This window comes from Bidens hawaiensis, unplaced genomic scaffold (genome assembly GCF_021521415.1).
Source record: "Bidens hawaiensis isolate Kalapana, Puna unplaced genomic scaffold, B.hawaiensis_p1.1 tig00020665_1, whole genome shotgun sequence".
Taxonomy (NCBI): Eukaryota; Viridiplantae; Streptophyta; class Magnoliopsida; order Asterales; family Asteraceae; genus Bidens; species Bidens hawaiensis.
In genome coordinates, this window is record NW_027493169.1 from 266,245 (window position 1) to 276,195 (window position 9,951).

The 9,951-nt window shown below is 39.4% G+C and overlaps 1 pseudogene across 1 annotated transcript; it reads left to right on the forward strand.

Annotated features, from left to right (window-relative positions):
* Nucleotides 1–4,798: 4,798 nt before the first annotated feature.
* On the forward strand, nucleotides 4,799–9,228 carry LOC143561361 (protein LONGIFOLIA 1-like; annotated as a pseudogene). The gene is made up of 5 exons (XR_013140291.1): nucleotides 4,799–4,999; nucleotides 6,428–6,477; nucleotides 6,606–7,912; nucleotides 7,993–8,122; nucleotides 8,218–9,228. The product of XR_013140291.1 is annotated as a protein LONGIFOLIA 1-like (transcript).
* Nucleotides 9,229–9,951: the final 723 nt, after the last annotated feature.

Consider the following 9,951-nt stretch of genomic DNA (forward strand, 5'->3'; position numbering starts at 1 on the left):
GGATTTCAAGATGAACGAACCACGTCTTGATCTTCTTCTCCGGCTGGTTGGGATCTGCAATGACTTTTTGGGGGTGTGGAGGTGACCGCTAAGAAATCTCCAGGATCTCTTGTTCACAGACACAAAAATATGGTGGTGACTCTTATTGAGAATAACCAACCCCTAATAAGGAGGTGGAGACCTCCTTATATAGGGAGCCTCATGGCCACCATCATGGTACCCTAATGGGCCTAGCCCAGTTAGGGTTACCTCCACAAAACCCCCTCAGCCCAATAACATTGTATTAGTCCATATAATAAAATAAGCCAAACATAATAAATTTAGGGTCGTAAAACCGGGTTTAGTACCATACCCCTACAAGCCCCCCCAAGTCCAGCGTTGCTCCTGGGCGCGCAAGCGTTTAGGTGGAGCGCTGGACTTTATGAGGTGTGTTAGGGCGTGAGGCGGTTTTATCCCTTTTCTTCGGCCTTATCTTTATTGTCTTTGAGTTTTGGGAGGCTTTCTTCATGATGGTGACGTGTTGTGGTTTTTATGATAATGATGGTGCACTAGCATGAATAAGATATAGCACGCCGAATAATAAAAGCCTGCGCGCGAGGCGACTTACGAGCTATGAGAATAATAAAGCTTGCGCGTGAGGCGACTTACGAGTTGTAAAAATAATGAAGCCTGCGCGCGAGGCGACTTATGGATCTATGAGAATAATGAAGCCTGCGCGCGTGGCGCCTTACGAGCTATAAGAATAATAAAAGCCTGCACGCGAGGCGTCTTACGAGCTATAAGAATAATAAAAGCTTGCGCGCGAGGCGTCTTACGAGCTATATGAATAATAAAGCTTGCGCGCGTGAGGCGACTTACGAGCTGTAAAAATAATGAAGCCTGCGCGCGAGGCGACTTACGGATCTATGAGAATAATGAAGCCTGCGCGCGTGGCGTCTTACGAGCTATAAGAATAATAAAAGCTTGCGCGCGAGGCGTCTTACGAGCTATAAGAATAATAAAAGCTTGCGCGCGAGGCGTCTTACGAGCTATATGAATAATAAAGCTTGCGCGCGTGAGGCGACTTACGAGCTGTAAAAATAATGAAGCCTGCGCGCGAGGCAACTTACGAATCTATGAGAATAATGAAGCCTGCGCGCGTGGCGTCTTACGAGCTATAAGAATAATAAAAGCTTGCGCGCGAGGCGTCTTACGAGCTATAAGAATAATAAAAGCTTGCGCGCGAGGCGACTTACGAGCTATAAAATGATGATAATGACTGGCCCACAAGGGACTTCTCCGCGCAGGATGAATATCCCGGCCTGTTTTCAAAATAAAAATGGAGGCACAAATGGCCAGATAATAATAATGATGTCATAGGTGTTTGTGCGGCTCATAGCCGAACATGCAAAAACATGTCAACTAAAAGTGGATGTATTGCATGGTTCCCATCCTCGGGCAAATTATGAGGTGTGCCCAACCTTTAAGCTTGGCGCGTGGCCTATGGGTTTATGAGGATTCCCAACCTTTAAGTTTGGCGCGTAGCCATATGGGATATTATGAGGATTCTCAACCTTTAAGTATGGCGCGTAGCCATATGGGATATTATGAGGATTCCCAACCTTTAAGTATGGCGCGTAGCCATATAGGATATTATGAGGATTCCCAACCTTTAAGTATGGCGCGTAGCCATATGGGATATTATGAGGATTCCCAACCTTTAAGTATGGCGCGTAGCCATATGGGATATTATGAGGATTCCCAACCTTTAAGTATGGCGCGTAGCCATATGGGATATTATGAGGATTCCCAACCTTTAAGTATGGCGCGTAGCCATATGAGTACAATCATGGTTGTTCTTATCCTGATTTGGATTAGACTGTTCATTTGTTATGTCGCTTACGCGCGGCCTGCGCAATGTCCCCTTTATTCTCACGCCCAGATGTGGTGCGTGATCGTGCATGATGCGTGAGCATCTAATATGCATGAGCGTACGTGAAGCCCAATAACATATGTGATGCATGAGCATATGAGATGCGTGAGCATGTGATATGCGTGAGCATACGTGATGCGTGAGCATACGTGATGCGTGAGCATGTGACATGCGTGAGCATACGTGATGCGTGAGCATACGTGATGCGTGAGCATATGTGGTATGCGTGAGCATACGTGATACGCGTGAGCATGCGTGATGAGTGAGCATGTGATATGCGCCACGAGCATAGGTTTTGGATGTCTTCATGAGCATGTGATATACGTGAGCTGTGGCGTAGAGTAATCGCCGGGAGCGCGCATGCGACCCGCTGTGGCGTAGAGTAATCGCCGGGAGCGCGCATGCGACCCGCTGTGGCGTAGAGTGATCGCCGGGAGCGCGCATGCGACCCGCTGTGACGTAGAGTGTTCGCCGGGAGCGCGCATGCGACCCGCTGTGACGTAGAGTGATCGCCGGGAGCGCGCATGCAATTCGCTGTGGCGTAGAGTGATCGCCGGGAGCGCGCATGCGACCCGCTGTGGCGTAGAGTGATCGCCAGGAGCGCGCATGCGGCCCGCTGTGGCGTGTAGTGATCGCCGGGAGCGCGCATGCGACCCGCTGTGGCGTAGAGTGATCGCCGGGAGCGCGCATGCGACCCGCTGTGGCGTAGAGTGATCGCCGGGAGCGCGCATGCGACCCGCTGTGGCGTAGAGTGATCGCCGGGAGCGCGCATGCGGAATCCGAAGTTGATCCACAGGGAGCGATTTTGATCCGCGGTGGCGCGCACGATCTAGAGATTTTGAATATCCACATCAGGTAGGTTTTATGTAAAACCAACAGATCTAATAGGATTTATAGATCTATGAATATGAAGTGTGACTGTTGCTCAAACGAACCCAGATCTGAAAAAATCATAACTAGATTTGGTATATTTCACTTAGAAAAAACACAGATCTAAGGGTTTTCCCCAAAAGTTCGGTGGTATTTCTTCCTGTGTATTTCCAGATCTGGAAGTATTTTTTAGATCTACGGATTTTTGGATTTCCATAGAACATATCTGAAAGAAGAAACCGTAGACCCGAGATATTGATGAACAGATCGGAGGGCCGAGACGAGAAGCGAAGCGTGGTTCATTGCCGTCCCACGGATGGCGCCAATGTCGAAGCACGAGATGAATCTGACCTGATCCATGACGATGTTTCCACGGATTTCAAGATGAACGAACCACGTCTTGATCTTCTTCTCCGGCTGGTTGGGATCTGCAATGACTTTTTGGGGGTGTGGAGGTAACCGCTAAGAAATCTCCAGGATCTCTTGTTCACAGACACAAAAATATGGTGGTGACTCTTATTGAGAATAACCAACCCCAGTTATTAATTGTATCTGTTGCTACTGCTGTTTGTTGATTTAGAATTGTATCTGTTGCTACTGCTGTTTTACCGGTCTGTCTATCCCCAATAATTAATTCTCGCTGACCACGTCCTATGGGAATCATTGAATCAATAGCAATAAGCCCTGTTTGAAGAGGCTCATATACAGAACGTCGAGAAATAATCCCCGGAGCGGGTGATTCAATTAACCTATATTCAGAAGATGAAATTTCACCTCTACCATCAATAGGTTTAGCCAGGGCGTTGATAACACGACCCAAATAGGCCTCACTCACCGGTATCTGAGCAATTCTTCCTGTTGCTTTTACAGAACTCCCTTCTTGTATCAGCAAACCATCACCCATTAAAACAACACCAACATTAGTTGATTCCAAATTAAGAGCAATACCTATTGTACCTTCTTGAAATTCTACTAATTCACCCGCCATTACTTCATCAAGACCATGAATGCGAGCAATACCATCACCTACTTGAAGTACGGTACCGGTATTTACAATCTTTACTTCTCTATTATATTGCTCAATACGTTCACGGATAATATTACTAATTTCGTCGGCTTGAATGGTTACCATGAGTATTTCTTAATTCTTTTTTGAAAAAAAAAATCAATAAAAAAAAATCAAAAATAATGCCTAAACTAAAGTAGAAGGACTAATCCGTTATTTGTTTCATCGCCGCCAATATGCCAATATTGGCACTGATAGTACGTAAATGTAACTCGTTGTTTAAACAACTATTCAGAGTTCCTAGAGCTCCGTGTAAGGCTTGTTGGAAAACCCGTTGTCGGACTTGATTACTGGCCTTTTGTTGTTCAAAATTTATAGTTTCATTTTTGTAATTTTCTAGTTGTTCCAAAGTCTTATAAGTTGAATCAATCAAATTCAATTTTTCTCGCTCTATTTCAGAGTATCCATTCACGCGAAACTCATCTGCTTCTATTTCTACTTTCCGCAAGCGAGCCCGGGCTTTTTCCAGCTGTTCTATGGCCCCTTCGCGCAATTCTTCTGAATTTCTAATAGTATTCAAGATTCTCTTTTTTCGATTATCTAATAAATCACTTAATGAAAGTAGATTATCTTTCCATTCATTTCAAAAATTCCATGATCCCTTCCCGAACCAAACATGAATCTTTCGATTCATTTGGCTCTCATGCTCAATATAAATTCCCTTATTTTGATTGTTAATGTACTGAGCCTATCCTCTATTCTTTTAGAATTGTATCTAATAAGGAGGTGGAGACCTCCTTATATAGGGAGCCTCATGGCCACCATCATAGTACCCTAATGGGCCTAGCCCAGTTAGGGTTACCTCCACAAAACCCCCTCAGCCCAATAACATTGTATTAGTCCATATAATAAAATAAGCCAAACATAATAAATTTAGGGTCGTAAAACCGGGTTTAGTACCATACCCCTACAATATTTATACAACAACTCTTATATGTTATAACCAAGAAAATAATATTCTCACTTTCTGTTTCATTAGTTTCCAAAAGTGGAAACAAATATGTCTACTGAGGTTGTGCATACCTTAAAGGAAGATATCCAAGACTTACATAAGCAACTAGGTTGCATGAATAGGTTGTTTCAGCTCTTTGATAGGCGGTTTTTGCTCGGTCAACGCCGCCATGGTCATCGTCACAACAAGCTGCATCAAGGTGTGTAATTTTGTAAATTTAACTTGTTTATATTGGTTTTAGATTCATTTGCATAAAATGTGACTTGCTAGCTACATTTAAAGTCTTATAGTATGTGATGTTACTATTGTTTTTAATCATTTTAAGTGTTGTTTAGCAACTTGGTTTATAGAATTTGAAAATATATATATGTTCGAAATGAAACTTATATTAGTAGCAGGATATTATATGAATAAGTCGAATATCGGGTCATTTTTTTTAAGAGTAAACTGCGGTTTTTGTTCATGTGGTTTGTCTAAATCTGCGGTTTTAGTCCAATAATTTCAAATATACGAATTTCGTCCCTGTGGTTTCATTTCATCTGTAATTAAACCTGAATTCATTAACCCCGTTAAGTCTGGTCGTTAAACCCGCCAGCGTACCCTTCACGTGAGGGGCAGTTTTGTCTCTTTTTTCCCCCAAGTACACCGCAGCCTCACGTGAGAGGGGCTTGCGAATTACGACTGGGGTTATTTGGGGAGAAAAAGGACGAAAACGCCCCTCACGTGAAGGGTACGCTGACGGGTTCAATGACCATATTTAACGGGGTTAATGAATTCGGGTTTAATTGCAGGTAAAATGAAACCCCAAGGGCGAAAATCGCAAATTTGAAACTATTGGATTTTTTTTACTGATGTAACTTATGAAACAAAAAGATTGTTCATCATTTTTTATTAATTGTACATGAATAAACTATATTCATAATGGCTATATCATGTTTACTTTTTTATGTCTAAACAGCCAAACGAGTTAAATAAAAAATAGCTAAAAAGAAAAAACATATTTAAGAATGGTCCCATTATATTTTTAATGCATAAAAACTCCTAAATCAATTTATTAAAAAAAATTGATTATCACTGGAATAATATAACTTTTGTACTTAACATTTTGCTAACTATGTTAAAGGGTATAAACCAGTTTTGAAAACCGAAACTGAAGCCGAAACCGAATCGATTTGAAACCTATTAGGTAGAAACCAGTTTTGAATCGATTGAAACCGTAGGTTCAAAAGAACCGGTTTGTATTTCATCACAAAACCAGTTCCAAACTGGTTAACCGAACCAAAACCGGCCAAAACCAGGCAAAATAGGTCAAAATGCGAACCAAAACCGACCATAACCTGGTCAAGAAACCGGTTTGAAACCGAAACAGATCATAAACCGGTTTTGACTTTTGTTGACCAAACCGAACCAGTTTCAACCCAACCTGGTTTTGAGTTTAAAACCGGTTTGTGCACCTCTACCTAGAAAGAAACCATTCCAAAACTGAACAGTTTTGAAAAAAAAAAAAAAAAAGTGTGTCTGGCGACCCGCGACCCAACCATTCAGACCCGCCCATTTTGTAGACTAAGTACACTATTAATTTATTTTAATGTTTAATTATCTAACTTATTCATAAATTCTTGTTTAGGCCAAAGTAACAATATAAAGGAGTCCAACAATGTATCAAAGAAGCCTAAGGTAAGACAAATATTTCAATACATATTTTACATAAGATACATTTTAACAAAAAATATTGTAGTTTGTAAATATAATCATATATATAATCATACATATAATCATATAACTTAAACTTTGATATCTTATAGGTGAAAAATCCGAATACCGTTACAAAAGAAAAGCATAGAGTATCGGTTGAGTCATCACGAAACTCGTTTTCGTCATCTTGTTCATCGTTAGATTGTAGTAAACGAGTACAAACCGAATCATCCTCGTTTTGTCCAAGTAACTTTTCGGAACCTTCATCACCAACATTAAATAAAAAACCCGAGTTGTCGGTCCCTGATATTAGAGATGTTGTTAAGGACTCAATGACTAGAAAGCCTCGAGTAGTGTCGGTTAAAACAGTTGCAAAAGACGGACGAAAGGGTCCCACGATGACACATGTCGATTCCCCTAGGCCGTTGTTACAGCACACGAAAACCGTCCCGTATGAAAGAAAAGATCAAAACCTTGCTAAGGTTCAAGAAAATTCAACTTTGACTTTGAAAAAAGTCAAAGAGTTAAAAGATATGTCAAGATATTCGTATGACGAACGGGAGTCGGTTTATAAGTTAAAATCAGTTTCGAATGTTAAGGAGCACCCAAGGCTTTCTTTAGATAGCAAACAAAGTTCTTTGAGGAATAGAAAAAATGCAGTTGACCAAAGTCAAAGTCAAAGTCAAACTAATGAGCCCGGAAGCAACAAACGGCTACCGACAGGTGTTGTGGCAAGGTTAATGGGCTTAGAAGTCTTAAAGAGTGATTCTTTGAAGATTAAACCATGCGTTGACCAAAGTCAAACCCACGAGTCAACTTCGGTTTCAAGATTATTAAGAAAACCTGCATTGACTAGAATTCCACTAGAACCGGCTCCGTGGAAGCAGGAAGTCAAACAACCGGTCAACAAGAAGGCTCGTGACGGCTGCCAATCGGTTTATGGTCAAATTGAGAAAAGGTTGGCTGAAGTCGAGTTCAAAACATCGGGAAAAGATCCCAGAGCTCTTAAACAAATACTCGTAGCAATACAAAGGACAAAGATGCGGTTAGACAGTACCGAACCCGAAAAAACTGTCGTGAAACCCGACAATGTAGCTTCAGATTCCACGGTGATCACAAATATGCAAAAAGTCAAGAAAGTCAACCCTGGCAGAGGACATGCAAGAAATGTTAAACCAACAGAAGCGAAAGCAGCCGGTTCAAGAAGCCCGAGAGTTCAGAAGTCAAAGATCAAGAACCAGTCAAACGGGAAGTCAAAGTCAACTGTACCAAACTCGAAAACGAATAGCAACAGCTTTAAAGTAAGAAACTTTAGTGAACAAGGTGACACGTTTCGTTCCCTTCAGAAAGTGATGCAAGTGTCGGTTCGCATAACGAGCTAGAAGTCACGAGCAAGGATTGGACTCACGAGAACAAGGTTAGTTACATCTTTATTTACTTTACGGTTAATTTTTTGTGTATAACATAAGTTTTTAATATTTATATTTTATTTTCCAGAACAAATATGCAGAAAGGTTGATGGGATATAAACAAATGGCTGAACAACCGAGTCCCGTGTCGGTTCTTGATGCATTTAACATAGAAGATACACCGTCACCGGTTAAAAATAAATCGTATGCTTTTAAAGGTACATTTATAAATTTATTTATTAGAATTTTATTAGAATTACTCGTATAATATTATCTTTTGTAGCTAACAAGTTTTAACATTTTCTCGTCTCAGACAACGAGGACTTATGCTTCGATGAACGAGAATGGAGTCAAGTGGGAATCTACAACTCGATAAGCAGCTGCAGCACCGAGTTAACTCAGTTGAGTCCCGGATTCAGTAACATACAATTTGACAACATAAAAAAAGACATAAACGAAGACATGAACGAAGACCACATATACATCAAAGAAATATTATCAGCCTCGGGTTTTTTGAAAAATCTTGACTTTCAAACCATACTAGTTGACCTTCATCCGATGTGCACGTTGATCAACCCCGAGTTATTCCACATTTTGGAGAAAACGAAAGAATGTGCCTCAAAAACCGAGAAAACCAAACGAAAAATGATATTTGATACCGTTAACAATATTCTTGCCAAGAAGTTTAGCCACGTCAGCAAAAGGAAAGGCGGGAATCCAAACGGTGACACGCTTTTACAAGAAGTATGCTTAGAGATTAATAACCTCCAAAATAATAACACTAGTGATCCATATGAATCATATGATGAAATAATAAGCATCATAACCGAAGACATGAATAAAAGAACCGAAGACTGGGACCACAAATGTGACGAGGTTGCAGCGTTGGTTTTAGATATCGAACGTCTTATATTCAAGGATTTGATCGGTGAGATTGTGAATGGTGAGGTGTATGGTTCACAGGTAATACACGAGAGGTACCGCAGGCAATTATTCGTCGTGTAGGATTCGAGTATTGTTGTTCTATGATCAACATTCATAGTCTAGTTTCTTTTTGTTAAGTCTTATAATATTGTTGATGAGTTCATAAATGAAATAAGTGGTTAGTGAAATAATGTATTTGTTTGTAACTTCAACTGCATATATAGATTATATACAGAATCCATTTTGTTAGTTATGAAGATTAATGTAAATGTGTAATGGGACCTAAAAATCGTAGGCGGTCAAAATTGGTCTTTTGGTTTTAACCCGAGTTTTAAGCATCGACATTGACTCGTTGTTCATGTTTTAAGCAACAAAAGATGATCAAACGAGGGTTCGATGTGTGTGTATATACATATATAAGTTTGAATAGTTGCATATAAAATGTGTGTGTATGTTAGTGTGTGTATACACACATATATATAATTTTGTAAAATTACATACAAAATGTGCATGTGTGTGTGTGTGTGTGTGTGTGTGTGTGTGTAGTGTTAGTGTTAGTGTTAGTGTTAGTGTGTATATACACATACATATATAAGTTTGAAAGTTCACATATAAAATGTGTTATGTGTGTGTGTATGTTAGTGTGTATATACACATACATATATAAGTTTAAAAAATTACATAAATTAATTCATTTATTATAAAAGTATTGAAAATAATACTTTTATAATGCAAATAGAATTATGCAAACAGAATTTTATAAATAATACTTTTATAATGCAAACAGAAGAAATTAGTCAAACTTTTAATTCAGATTATGATTTTGATGAAGATTATATTTCATCAAAATATAATAAATAAAAGTATTATTTATAAAATTAAAATCTAAGTATATTAAGTTATTAAAATCGTAACATTATAAATTTAATAGACTCTGATGAAAGTATTTATTTTTAAAAGTATTATTTATAAAATTTATAAGTTTCTTCTGTTTGCATTATAAAAGTATTATTTAAATTCATGTCTAAATAATACTTTTATAAACAGAATTATGACTAAAATCATACTTTTATAATTTATAAAAGTATTTGAAATAGACGAGGATATAGGAAAAATGATCGAA